The following is a 15977-nucleotide window of genomic DNA, read 5'->3' as shown; positions in this document are numbered from 1 at the left end:
CACTCTACTTATCAATCCTCCAACATTCGTGAGCCGAACTTTTGTTCCCAAGTTTACTTATTAAAGCATATGATTACAATATCAACCCCAATAAATTCAACTTGCAAATATTATCCACACTCTAGCCTTCTATAACAAGTTAAACATCTTTGAGTCGAACATCTGCCATTCATCGCAATTTTCTTCAACTTATCCATTTACCACTACACTTTCAACTATCGAACGCTTGAAAATCTTAAATCTCGAGTGCTATAAATCCATGAAACCCAAAAAGTGAATTTAGTGTCAAACGTCATGCACAACATAAATTCTCCTAACGTTAGGAATATGCTTAAAATATATGAATTCTAATTCTGTTGTTAGTTTAGGCTTAAGGCACTTAGATTCTCCTATTGGAGGAGTGAAATTCCCCGAATAGTATTTACATGTCATCGTCTCTAAATAGCATAATAATATAACATTCAATAGTTAATTCCATATCATTTCCTAGTTGCCTCTATTTATAGTCCATGGAATCTGAACTCCTCAAAATCAAAATACTAAGTCAATTACCTAATAAACTGAATAATCCGCTCACAAGTAATACATGTTGGTCCCATGTACAGTCAAAACACAACCAGTACCTTTTTGCTCATGCATCCCAAAAATCTTGGTGGAGACACTCCTATAACATGACCCAATAATTCAAGTTTATACAACTCAAGGATATTGAAAGAACATCCATACAAATACTTATATACAATTAACCCCAACGTAAAACGAAAGTATCGAGATAACAGTTATAATATCAAGTCATTACGCTGACTCGTGATTATTTCAAGTGCTTCAACTACCCATACAAGCGTAGAACTAACAATCCAAATTCTCAAATGACTCAACTCTTAACAAAAGAACTCACTCCATAATATATATATATATATATATATATATATATATATATATATATCTTCAACTCTTAGGTCATATCTAAAGCTTATATTACACTTGACATCGAAACCAAAATTTTATAACAAATGTTATGCCACACCTGACCAATTACACAAGCCTATAAAAATTTACACCTTTATCATTCAGTCATCACAATATCTATAAGTCAGGCTGACAAGTTCCCAAATCTATTTATTTAAATTTAGTGACTTGAACGTCAAACCCTATACAGCTTACTTGGTAACACCAACCATGCGAACCCTTAATTCTTATCAAAGATTACCCAATTCTTTATCAAACTAACTCCACGATTATTTTTTTTATTCTCAAAGATTCAAGAATCTAATACAAAACATACTTATCATCAATTCATACCTCATATAATTAAGAGTACAAACTTAAAACCTCAAACCATCAAACTATAACATTATGGTACAAGTGTCATCTCCAAGAAAATCATGACTTCTTCGTCAAAGGAAAAACCTTAATAGTTAAATGAATGACAATACGGTATCTGTGAACCCAACTAGCATAATTTGACACATGCGAACTTAATTTCCAAAAATATATACTAGACTCTATAAAGTAACATTTTAAATTCACCAAATAAGAAAATGATACAACCCTCGATTAATTATTCTTGCAAGGAATCCTACTCTTGACTCAAGAAATAATTCTATTGCTATCACAAAAACATAATGCCTCTTATTGGAATTTACCTTTATTGTTCTATTTATCGCTACACCTTCATAAAAAAAAATTTCTTGATAGACCCGCTACCTCTTACCATCACCAACCCAATAATTTACCAATGAAATCATTCTAACTTAAAATCAATAAGTTACTACAAAAAAAATTCAAGTGACAACCTAAATATCAAACTTAGTTTCAACAAAATAAAACCAAATTTCCAAATTCAAAATTCCTTGAGGTCAACCTGTCGTATAACATGTCTTGAGGCATACTGCATCACCACATATTCTTCACGTAAATCGGAATGCATAACTAAGTATTTTAACACTTTGCTAACATGAAATCTTAAATCATTACATATACTCCTTATAGATCATAAGAAAAACAATTTAAAACTTACTAACCGATAGCGAGATTTCTGAGATTCACGTGGCAGATGGACACCCTCCAAGGACTGTGCTTTGATACCAATTGAAACATCTAGACCTTCTTAAAACTTAAATGCGGAATTTTTTTTTATAATAACAATACATATATGCTCATACATATATGTATCATATTTAAAACCAATTACTGCTACACGTAGCAATTAAAATACTACTTCTTAGTAATAATTTAAATAAAAATAAACAAATAAATAATTAAAAAGGGTTTCATGCATGAAACAAAAATAGTAAATAATACATGTTTGAAACTCTCATATGGGGAAATAATAAAATAGAAATATGAAACTTGTTTTAAAAACTAAACGCCATAAAAATAAATGTATCTTAAAACATCATCTAAAAACTGCAACGGTCACGGGGCCACTGTTCCGTGAGCTCATACATCCTCACCACCGGTAGGAGCTACATAAGTATCATCTGACTCACCTGCACCATATAAGCGTAGTGAGCCTAGGGGCTCAACATGTCTAAACTTGGATATCAAGGTTTAAACTAATGCATCACATAATCATACTAATACATATACATGATACACGAGCATGCATGGAAACATTTTTCATAACATAAATGCTGAATCATAAATCTTAAGCATAAACATCATCTTTCTTCATCATACATAACATAGTTGAGCATGGTATTTTTGAAACAGTCTATGGTCCTATCCATAAGTGTGACGCTTATCTGTGCCGACTGATCAGTCTCATGAACCAACGTACGTGGCGGTGATAAATCACCTCCTATGGTAGTAAACTACCTCATAAATCATATATCATATGGTGGATAACCACCCTTATGTTACACTACTTCAATTTTCATCAAGAAAATATTTTTGCTCAACTCATACATAATCATAATCATGTCATATAAAATTTCATGAATGCATGCACTGAAAATTTGTCCGTAATATATATTTAATTGATTTTTTCATAATAAATATACTTATACTTAAAATATAAACTTCATGCATAAAAATAATTAAATATATATTTTGGACTTAGTTATTTTTCATGGATTGGTCCAGACTGCTGGTCTCTCTACTAAACCCCTTAACTGACTTAAAGCTCATTAACTAACTTAAAGCCCATAATTAAATAAATAATTTTAAAAATTATAATTTTTACTAAAATAAAATACTTAAATATTATTGGGCTTAAATAAAAATATTTAGGCCCATTAACTAATTAATTCATATAAATTCTTGGACTGGCCCAATAAAATCACTGACTGGCCCAAAAATTCCTATGACTGACCCAAAAATTCTCATGGGCTCCAAAGCCCATAAAAATCATTGGGCTAACTTAAATAAATTATTTAAAGCCCAAAATAAAATTATTTGGAAGCCCAAATAATTTTATTTCTAATTAATTGGCCCAAAAACCAATTAAAACCTTAAACACTTAAAAATTAAAAATACTCGAGCCCGGCCCACCTAACCCGGACCCGGACCAACCTGAACCGACCCAAAAATTACCAGACCCGATCCAGGCCCCAAGACCCGACCCTGACCTGCCCAAAACCCTAAACCCGTTTCCCTCTTGTTCCTTACTCTCGGCTGCGACCAGCTTCTATTCAGAGGCATCGGCCACCCTACTCCGGCCACCAAATGGCCGGAGAACCACCACCTACACCTAGAAGACTTCAAGAAGTTTCCAGAAAGCTAAAAACCAGCCCAAAAGGATCCTAACAAAGGAGAACGAACCAAAACAACATCTGCCTAATTTCTGCTCGCGCGCTGCGCGCGACGCCGGAATTCCGGCCGTTTGGCCGCCCAACTCCGACCATCACTGGCTAGAGAACTACCTGAGATAACTTCCTCTATGTCTTGGGGTTCTAACCCAATTGGAATCACCCTCAAACCCGTCCTATACAGTGCACACGAACCATTCTCCCAAAACCGCTCAAACTGCGACCTTCTATGCAACCAGAAGATATTGTTTCGGTTCAGACCAACCTTGTCTCAAACCACTCAAACCACTCGACCCTAAGGCACCCTAGGACACCCCTTGACCGAGCCCCAGCCTTTGGACCATACCATGTGAAACGACCCTAACTCTATAATAAATAAATATGCGGAAATTTTTTTTTTTTTACGACTAAATAAAAATATGTACATATATGCCCATACATATATGCACAAGATAAAATATTTAAAATAAATACATGACTAAATAAATAAACAATTAAATACTTAAGAAAAATGCATTCTTTAAAATAAATAAACATCTGAGTCAACCCTAGAATTAAAAATATACTGCATAAATAAAATAATTAAAATATGTGCATGCACTAAAACATTTAATAAAATATTCCCATAAAACTCAACCACTAAAAATATAATAAAATGTTTCACATGACATCATGCACGGTGACTCAGAAGCTGTCACGGTCACGGGGCTACTGCAGCGCTGCTCATACGTCCTCACCACCGGTAGGAGTAACCTGCTCCTCTACGTACTCACCTGCACCATATCAGTGTAGTGAGCCTAGAGGCCCAACATGCATACTAACAAGGGTTTAAAATAATTTAAATCAATTTAATACTAATACATACATATACATGAATGAGCATGCTTAAAATTTCATAACGTAACTTACATAAATAAACATAAATAACATAACATACATAATATCATACATACTGAGTTGTTGAGCACTTATTTTCTTAACATCGAATGGTCCTATCCGTAAGTGTGACCCATACTTATAGTGCGACTGATCAGTCTAAGAAACCATCGTACGAGGCTGGTGGCGAACCACCCATACATAAATGGCAGAAACTGCCCATACATAAATGGCAGAAAACTGCCCATAAATGGCCACACTACTTCAATTTCCACCTAAAATATTTTATTTGCTCAACCATAGAAATTAAATCATAGCATAAAAATTGATTTCATGAATGCATGTACTTAAATAAATTGTGTGTCCTTCATATATATTTAATTTAATTTTCTTACTAACATATAAATATTAAAATAACTTAAATGCATAAAAATAATTAAATATATAATCAGGACACATGCAATTTTCTCACGGATGGTTCTGGACTGCTGGCCTTACACTCAAGCCCATTAACTTAAATCTGGCCCATTAACATACTTAAGCCCAATATCTTAACTTTAAGCCCAATTAATTAATCTAAGCCCAATTACATTAATTAAGCCCATTAAAATTACACTAAGCCCAATAACACTTAAACTGGCCCATTGGGCCCAAAAACCCAAAGACTGGCCCATTAACTTTTATGGGCCCAAAAGCCCATAAAATTAATGGACTAATCTTAATTAAAATTTTAAAAGTCCAAATAAAATTATTTGGGAGTCCAAATAATTTTATTTCAATTAAATTTGACCCAATAACCCATTAATTCATAAAATATTTTAAAAATAAAACGACTCGAGCCCGGCCCACCAAACCCGGACCCGGACTCACTTAACCCGACCCACTAACCTACTGACCCGACCCGGACCCAAGACCCGACCCGGAAACCACCTGGAGCCCTAACCCGAAACCCCCCCCCCCTTACCTTCCCCTCTCGGCCGCCGCATGCTCGGGCAGCAGGCCTTCATCGCCTGCTGCCGCCCTGCTCCGGCCACGACCGGCCGGAGCGCCGCCGGCAGGACCTTCCCAGGGTCCTGCCGGTTCGAACCCTACCTTGGTTCGAGCCCCATGCACACCGCACGTCGAACCCGAAGCCTCCAATCCCGAAACCCTAAACCGCTTCGGCCATGGCACCCGACTGAACATGGTGACAACCTGGGCTCGTTTGGCTCGAACCACTCGAGCCACCCGAGCCCAGACCACGTACACACACCCCTGGAACACTAGCCATCAGCCGAACCAAGCATGGAGAGGAACAAAACGTGAACATGATGCAAATATCACATGAACAAGGTGCAACCATCCAATAGTAAACGTTTTTCTGAAAATTCCTTGAATAAATTTGATGCATACACACGCACACTATTTATCACTGATAGGGAACGAAAAATGGAGAAGAAATCATGCCTTTCACCGTAGAAATCGATTTAGCACGCACGTAGGACGTTTCCGGGACGACGGGAGACGAGAAACCTTAAAACTTTGAAGAGAATCGGCTATGGAGTCTTCTTGGAGATTATTATCTGATGATGAAGATTGAGAATGGAGGGGAGGCGGCTGATGGATGGAGAAGGGCGTAGGGTTTGGGGATTATTTTAAGTAGATAATGGCTTAATAATAGAAATAGGAAGATAATAACATAAATAAGATAAATCCCAACTTTAAAAATAATAATAACTAACATAAATATTAAAAAAAATCTCGAAATAATAATTTTAGGGAATTTTAAAGATAATAAAAAGTCAATATTTTGGCTTAATTTGAATAAAAACGGACTCCTAAAATTATATAAAATTAAATACTAAAAATTTTGAGATAATAAAACTCAAAATAATATTTTAAGGCTCTAAAAAGGCTCATAAAATAATTTGGGTGGAAAGTTGTCATCTCGTCCGTCCACGGTCCCGTCTACGCGATTAAATAATAAAAATACTAAAAATCATAAAAATCACTAATTATGGGTTAAATGCTTAAAAATAAATTAAATCATGCATAACTAATTCACATAATTATTTAACCCATAAATCATAAATTTAAATAATAAATTATCCTAATTATGCAGGCGGATTTATGTAATTAAAAATACCGGGTGTTACAATTCTCCCCCCCTTAAATTGAATTTCGTCCTCGAAATTAAAGTACTTACCCGAACAACTCCGGGTAGCGAGTCCTCATATCCTCCTCGGTCTCCCAAGTAGCTTCCTCCTCCGAGTGATTCAGCCACTGGACTCTGACCATCGGTATGACCCGCGTCCTAAGCCTCCGCTCCTCCCTAGCCAAGATCCGCACTGGTCTCTCCTCGTAAACAAGATCTGGTGGCAACTGTAAGGGCTCGAAATCCAACACATGCGACGGGTTGGAGACATATCTCCGAAGCATGGATACATGGAAAACATTGTGCACTGCCGCTAGCCCTGGAGGTAGAGCTAAACGATAGGCCAACGTGCCAACTCGCTCCAAGATCTCGAATGGCCCTATATATCTCGGATTAAGCTTGCCTCTCCGTCCAAAACGCGCTACTCCCTTCATAGGTGACACCTTCAAGAATACGTGATCACCTACGGCGAACTCCAAATCGCGTCGTCTGACATCTGCATAACTCTTCTGCCGACTCTGCGCAGTCCTCATCCTATCTCGAATCTGCGTCACAATGTCACCTGTCTGCTGCACAATCTCCGGACCCAACAATATCCGCTCACCAACCTCATCCCAATGCACCGGAGATCTGCATCTCCTCCCATAAAGTGCTGCATATGGAGCCATACCTATAGACGACTGAAAGCTGTTGTTATAGGTAAACTCCACTAATGGCAGTCTAGTCTCCCAAGATCCTCGAAAATCGATGACACAAGCTCTCAAAAGATCCTCGAGAACCTGGATCACTCTCTCGGACTGACCATCTGTCTGGGGATGAAATGCTGTACTGAACAGAAGCCTAGTCCCCATAGCCGTGTGCAGACTCTTCCAAAATGCAGATGTGAATCTCGGATCTCTGTCTGACACAATAGACACTGGTATGCCATGCAGTCTAACAATCTCTCTAATGTAAAGCTCTGCATACTGTGTCAAAGTATAGTTAGTCCTCACCGGCAAGAAATGAGCTGACTTGGTGAGTCTATCCACAATCACCCAAATCGCTGTGCAACCTCTGGCACTCCTCGGCAAGCCAACCACAAAGTCCATCGTAATATTCTCCCACTTCCATTCCGGAATAGGGAGAGGTCTAAGAAGTCCTGCTGGATGCTGATGCTCTGCTTTGACTTGCTGACAAGTCAAGCACTCTGACACCACTCTCCCGATGTCACTCTTCATCCCAGGCCACCAATACAATAACTGTAAGTCTCGGTACATCTTCGTACTTCCGGGGTGAATGGAGTACGGAGATGCATGAGCCTCTGCTAGAATCTCGGATCTCAACTGATCAACGTTCGGTACCCACATCCTCCCACGGTACTGAACGATGCCATCCTCCACTGTATACAAGAGACTACCTCTGGCCTCATCTCTCTGTCTCCATCGCTGTAGCTCCTCATCAGTGGACTGTCCCTCTCTAATCCGACCTCGCAGAACTGGCTGCACCGTCAACACTGACAAGCTCGGTGCATGACCACTCGGATAGCACTCCAAACCAAATATCTGAATCTCGGTCTGTAGTGGTAACTGTACAGTCAAACATGATACCACTGACGACTTCCGACTCAAAGCATCTGCTACTACATTAGCCTTACCCGGATGGTAGCTAATGTCACAATCATAGTCCTTTACAACCTCAAGCCATCTGCGCTGCCTCATGTTCAACTCCTTCTGGGTGAAGAAGTACTTGAGGCTCTTGTGGTCTGTGAAAATCTTGCACTTCTCGCCATAAAGATAGTGCCTCCAAATTTTCAACGCAAATACCACTGCTGCAAGCTCCAAATCATGCGTCGGATAGTTCTGCTCATGAATCTTCAACTGTCGCGACGCATATGCGATAACTCTGCCACTCTGCATAAGTACTGCGCCCAAACCAAGCTTGGACGCGTCGGTGTACACCACTAACTCCTCATGTGGCACTGTCATAGCTAACACCGGTGCTGAAGTAAGTGCATCCTTCAGCTGATCAAAGCTCCTCTGACAATCTGGACTCCAACTATACTTCGCGTTCTTCTTGGTCAAGGAAGTCAAGGGTACTGCAATAGAGGAAAAACCCTTGATGAAATTCCTATAGTATCCTGCTAAACCCAAGAAGCTACGAATCTCCGAAGCATTCTTTGGAATCCCCCAATCCCTCACTGCCTGCACCTTGGACTGATCCACTGCAATCCCATCCCTAGAAATAATGTGGCCTAGAAACGCCACTTGCTCCAACCAAAACTCACACTTACTGAACTTTGCAAACAGTCGATGCTCCCTCAAAGTCTGCAAGGCTGTATGCAAATGCTGTGTATGCTCCTCGATGCTCCTCGAGTAGATCAATATGTCATCAATGAATACAATGACAAACTGATCTAGATACGGCTGGAAGACACGATGCATGAGATCCATAAAAACTGCTGGAGCATTGGTCAACCCAAAGGGCATCACCAAGAACTCATAGTGCCCATATCGTGTCCTAAAGGCAGTCTTAGACACGTCTGAATCTCTGACTCTCAGCTGATGGTAACCAGATCGCAGATCGATCTTGGAGAATACCGAAGCTCCCTGCAACTGATCGAATAAATCCTCTATCCTCGGTAGCGGATACTTATTCTTCACTGTGACTCTGTTGAGCTCTCGGTAGTCAATGCACAATCTCATGCTGCCGTCCTTCTTCTTCACAAACAACACTGGAGCTCCCCATGGAGAAAAGCTAGGACGAACAAAGCCCTTCTCCAACAGCTCCTGAATCTGCTCCTTCAACTCTCTCATCTCTGTAGGAGCAAGTCGATATGGTGCCTTAGAGATAGGCACAGTATCTGGCAACAACTCAATACTGAACTCCACCTCTCTCACTGGTGGAACTCCTGCCACATCGTCAGGAAAAACATCTGGATAGTCACGTACCACCTCTATGTCTGATAAAGATCTGCTAGAAACATCCGAGGTAGTGACCACACTAGCAAGAAAACCCTGACATCCATGGCGCAACAGTTTCCTCGCACGAACAAGTGATATCATCTGAGGAATACTGCTAGACTGAGATGCAAAGAAAGTAAACATCTCACCTCCTGTTGGCTTCACTGACACTGTCCTACGTCGAAAATCAATCGAAGCTCCATTAACTGATAGCCAGTCCATACCCAAAATCAAGTCAAACCCAGTCAATGGAAGAACCACTAGATCTGCTCTAATGGAGTGTCCCTGCAACTCCAATGCCAGATCCCTGATGACACTAGTGGTAGTGATAATCTGTCCGGATGGCATGGTAACATCGTAACCACTGTCTACAACCTCCGGTGAAATGCCTATCCGTCTGATAAAATCTCGGGAGATAAACGAATGCGTGGCTCCTGAATCTAGCAACGCAAACGTGGAGTTGCCTCCAACTAGAATTCTCCCTGCACGCAGAAGATTCCCAACAATTCATACCACTATGCTCCCAAGGTTAAAACACTAAAATCTTTAGTTCTAATCACAAAGAAACAAAATTCTTATTCTAGCATGCTGATAATTAAACTCATGTAACAGGCATTCAGTTATAATCGCAATTTAAACAAAAGCAAAGAATTGAAAAAGTTCTAGGGGTTAGGTATACCGGTGATCAAGGAGGTATCTGGGTCTGCCTCCTCAGCCTGCATCACATAAACTCTCCCACTGACGTTCTGCCTCTGCGGGCAGTTGGCAATCTGATGCCCTGGCTCCTTGCAACGATAGCAGACTCCTGCTCCCATAAGACACTGCCCGGAATGCATCTTCTGACACTTCGGACATACTGGATATCTCCCTGGAGTAGGGGCCCCGCCCCTAGTCTGCTGCTGTGGCTTCCCCTGAGGCCTCTGCTGATTCGGGCCCTTAGATGGCCCTGTAGACTGCTTCTTCGCAGGTGGCTGCGAAGATGGTCGCTGATACCCTGTCTGCACAAACTGCCTCTTACCCTGCTGCTCTCTCTGTATCTCCCTCCGTCCCTCCTCGGAACGCAAGGCCCTGCTGACTGCAGACTCATATGTAAAGACGTCTGCCATACGTACGTCATGTCTGATCTCAGCCTTCAGGCCCTCCACAAACTGCCGCAGCTTCTCCTGCGGACTATCAGCAATCATGGGCACAAAGTGACAGCCCCTCTCAAACTGGCTCACGTACTCCACAACAGACCTGTCCCCCTGACGGAGACTCATGAACTCCCGGATCATGCGACTGCGCACATCCTCAGTGAAGTACTTGGCGTAGAAGATACGCCTGAACTCAGCCCACGTCAGTGTAGGTAAATGGACCCCTCGAACTGCACCCTCCCACCAAAGGGCTGCATCGCCTCTCATCATATACGTCGCACAACTCACCCTGTCGGTGTCTGTGATCCCCATATAATCGAAGATGGACTCAAGAGAGCGAATCCATCCCTCAGCCACCAAAGGATCGGTGGTCCCCAAAAACTCCTTAGGCCCCTTCTTCTGGAACCTCTCTGCGACGTCCTCCTCATGTGAAAGTCTGGGACGGGCAGCCTGCTGCTCCAGCAAGGCAGTAATACCCGCCATCATCGTGGCACTGGCCTGCTCCAGTGCTGTCATGGGGTGCTGCTGAGGTGGCGGTGGAGGTGGAGGTGGATGTGGAGGTCTCCCACGTCGATTCACCTGTCTGGGAGGCATTCTGCACCACCACATATTTATTTACGTAAATCGCCTTGCATAACTAAGTGTTTAAAATTTAAGGCTAACTTAAATTATAGAAATTAAATCATACTATAAACATTTAAAACTTACAGACCGGTAGCGTGGATTTCTGAGCTCGCAAAGCAGTAGTGACCCCTCCAAGGACCGTGCTCTGATACCAACTGAAACGACCCTAACTCTATAATAAATAAATATGCGGAAATTTTTTTTTTTTTTTACGACTAAATAAAAATATGTACATATATGCCCATACATATATGCACAAGATAAAATATTTAAAATAAATACATGACTAAATAAATAAACAATTAAATACTTAAGAAAAATGCATTCTTTAAAATAAATAAACATCTGAGTCAACCCTAGAATTAAAAATATACTGCATAAATAAAATAATTAAAATATGTGCATGCACTAAAACATTTAATAAAATATTCCCATAAAACTCAACCACTAAAAATATAATAAAATGTTTCACATGACATCATGCACGGTGACTCAGAAGCTGTCACGGTCACGGGGCTACTGCAGCGCTGCTCATACGTCCTCACCACCGGTAGGAGTAACCTGCTCCTCTACGTACTCACCTGCACCATATCAGTGTAGTGAGCCTAGAGGCCCAACATGCATACTAACAAGGGTTTAAAATAATTTAAATCAATTTAATACTAATACATACATATACATGAATGAGCATGCTTAAAATTTCATAACGTAACTTACATAAATAAACATAAATAACATAACATACATAATATCATACATACTGAGTTGTTGAGCACTTATTTTCTTAACATCGAATGGTCCTATCCGTAAGTATGACCCATACTTATAGTGCGACTGATCAGTCTAAGAAACCATCGTACGAGGCTGGTGGCGAACCACCCATACATAAATGGCAGAAACTGCCCATACATAAATGGCAGAAAACTGCCCATAAATGGCCACACTACTTCAATTTCCACCTAAAATATTTTATTTGCTCAACCATAGAAATTAAATCATAGCATAAAAATTGATTTCATGAATGCATGTACTTAAATAAATTGTGTGTCCTTCATATATATTTAATTTAATTTTCTTACTAACATATAAATATTAAAATAACTTAAATGCATAAAAATAATTAAATATATAATCAGGACACATGCAATTTTCTCACAGATGGTTCTGGACTGCTGGCCTTACACTCAAGCCCATTAACTTAAATCTGGCCCATTAACATACTTAAGCCCAATATCTTAACTTTAAGCCCAATTAATTAATCTAAGCCCAATTACATTAATTAAGCCCATTAAAATTACACTAAGCCCAATAACACTTAAACTGGCCCATTGGGCCCAAAAACCCAAAGACTGGCCCATTAACTTTTATGGGCCCAAAAGCCCATAAAATTAATGGACTAATCTTAATTAAAATTTTAAAAGTCCAAATAAAATTATTTGGGAGTCCAAATAATTTTATTTCAATTAAATTTGACCCAATAACCCATTAATTCATAAAATATTTTAAAAATAAAACGACTCGAGCCCGGCCCACCAAACCCGGACCCGGACTCACTTAACCCGACCCACTAACCTACTGACCCGACCCGGACCCAAGACCCGACCCGGAAACCACCTGGAGCCCTAACCCGAAACCCCCCCCCCTTACCTTCCCCTCTCGGCCGCCGCATGCTCGGGCAGCAGGCCTTCATCGCCTGCTGCCGCCCTGCTCCGGCCACGACCGGCCGGAGCGCCGCCGGCAGGACCTTCCCAGGGTCCTGCCGGTTCGAACCCTACCTTGGTTCGAGCCCCATGCACACCGCACGTCGAACCCGAAGCCTCCAATCCTGAAACCCTAAACCGCTTCGGCCATGGCACCCGACTGAACATGGTGACAACCTGGGCTCGTTTGGCTCGAACCACTCGAGCCACCCGAGCCCAGACCACGTACACACACCCCTGGAACACTAGCCATCAGCCGAACCAAGCATGGAGAGGAACAAAACGTGAACATGATGCAAATATCACATGAACAAGGTGCAACCACCCAATAGTAAACGTTTTTCTGAAAATTCCTTGAATAAATTTGATGCATACACACGCACACTATTTATCACTGATAGGGAACGAAAAATGGAGAAGAAATCATGCCTTTCACCGTAGAAATCGATTTAGCACGCACGTAGGACGTTTCCGGGACGACGGGCGACGAGAAACCTTAAAACTTTGAAGAGAATCGGCTATGGAGTCTTCTTGGAGATTATTATCTGATGATGAAGATTGAGAATGGAGGGGAGGCGGCTGATGGATGGAGAAGGGCGTAGGGTTTGGGGATTATTTTAAGTAGATAATGGCTTAATAATAGAAATAGGAAGATAATAACATAAATAAGATAAATCCCAACTTTAAAAATAATAATAACTAACATAAATATTAAAAAAAATCTCGAAATAATAATTTTAGGGAATTTTAAAGATAATAAAAAGTCAATATTTTGGCTTAATTTGAATAAAAACGGACTCCTAAAATTATATAAAATTAAATACTAAAAATTTTGAGATAATAAAACTCAAAATAATATTTTAAGGCTCTAAAAAGGCTCATAAAATAATTTGGGTGGAAAGTTGTCATCTCGTCCGTCCACGGTCCCGTCTACGCGATTAAATAATAAAAATACTAAAAATCATAAAAATCACTAATTATGGGTTAAATGCTTAAAAATAAATTAAATCATGCATAACTAATTCACATAATTATTTAACCCATAAATCATAAATTTAAATAATAAATTATCCTAATTATGTAGGCGGATTTATGTAATTAAAAATACCGGGTGTTACACCATGCTTGGCAAAAATGCGAGTCATGACCAATCAAGCAAGAACATGCATCAATACAAGGCATACATGCATAAACTCAAAATTTCCATGAAAAATCTGAAATAAAACACATCATGCAAGAGTAATTGCTTATATGGTGGCCAAATAAAAGTTTTAGACATTCCTTTTAATCTTTGAAAGGAGATTGATGCGTTTACGAGACTCCGGGACGACAAACAGACCAAAAATCTACGAAGATCAAGCTTGGTCAGCTATGGCGATTGTGAAATCTGAAGAAAACGTGAAGAAGAGAATGGAGAGAAGGATGGAGTCGGCTGATTGAGTTTAGGGTAGGGTAGGCTTTAGTTTTTTAAATTTTTATAATTAGGATTAATTTAGGATAATAACTAATATAAATTAATGAGGTAGATAATATAACATAAAGATAAGATTTTAAACTTTTAAAAATACCTACTTGTAAGGCCCGAAAATATTAAATTATTAATTATGGGATTTGAGAATTAAATTTCATATTATGGGCTAATATTGATTTGAGAAGTTATGAAAATGATAGATTTAATTTTCGAGCCAAAAATATTTAATTTGAGAATTTACGGATTTTGAGAATTAAATTCCGAGAATTCTTAAATTAAAAGAATAAATATTCGATTTGAATATTTATGGAATTTAAGATTAAATTCCATGTTTCGGGAATTAAAGAAGATTAATTTTGAAGATACAATTCGATCAGGGACTGATTTGCAAATATCGAAGTTTGAAGGGCTTAAAATGCAAAAGGCCGGGATTATTTGATTAATCCGAATATATTTAATTTGGGAATATTTAGAGTTTCGATTTAAATTCTAATATTCTTAAATTATTTTGGATTGAAATTGAATTAAAACGAAGGCCGAGGACTGAATTGCAATTAATGAAGACTTGAGGGACTAAATTGTAATTATGCAATACATATCCGATTTTAACTAAGATTATCAGCATATGCACGTGTATAACTCAGATTTCCTTCAGAAAAGTTGAAGTTAGAACAGAGAGCCGAGACATTTTCATTTCCTTTGAAATTTGATTGTTCAAAACGCCGTAACTTTTGATCCGCTCGTCCGATTTCAATTACGAAAGATGTTCTGGAATCCTTGCAATGAGGGCTTCGATCTCATGTAAGTATTATGATTTATTTGATAGATTTCAAAATCATTTATGAGCAGAGATCAGAACTTGATATTAGTTTTGTGTTCGTGCATGTTATTCATTTCGATATTGAAACCGAATCAACGATTTGATGTTGAATGAACTTAATCATGAATTCCATCATGTATGTCGGCTTATGTAGCTTTTGAATATGATGGTATTTGGCTGGTCTCGATATATTCATGCTGATATGAAGTTGAGTTTGAATTCGATATTAAGTCGGTTACCGAGTTTTTAATTGCTACGCCGTCGATTCATGTTTTGAGACTAGTTTGATAGCTGATTATCGAGATGAGATGTTCTTTAATATGTTGATGATTATATATGTTGGTATGAAGAGTTGAATGATAATGAACGGATATGAAAAGCCGTATGAATGGAGTTGGAATTAGAAATGAATTCAATATCGTAACGATTCACGATTGTCAATCGCTACGATGCTTGGTTATTTTTTGAAACCATACTGATAGTCTACGATTGAGCCAATGATCTTGGGATTGTATACTGATTTTGTTA

Source organism: Henckelia pumila, chromosome 3 (assembly GCF_033568475.1).
Source record: "Henckelia pumila isolate YLH828 chromosome 3, ASM3356847v2, whole genome shotgun sequence".
NCBI lineage: Eukaryota > Viridiplantae > Streptophyta > Magnoliopsida > Lamiales > Gesneriaceae > Henckelia > Henckelia pumila.
The sequence above is the reverse complement of the archived record's forward strand: the minus strand, read 5'-3'. Positions refer to the sequence as shown.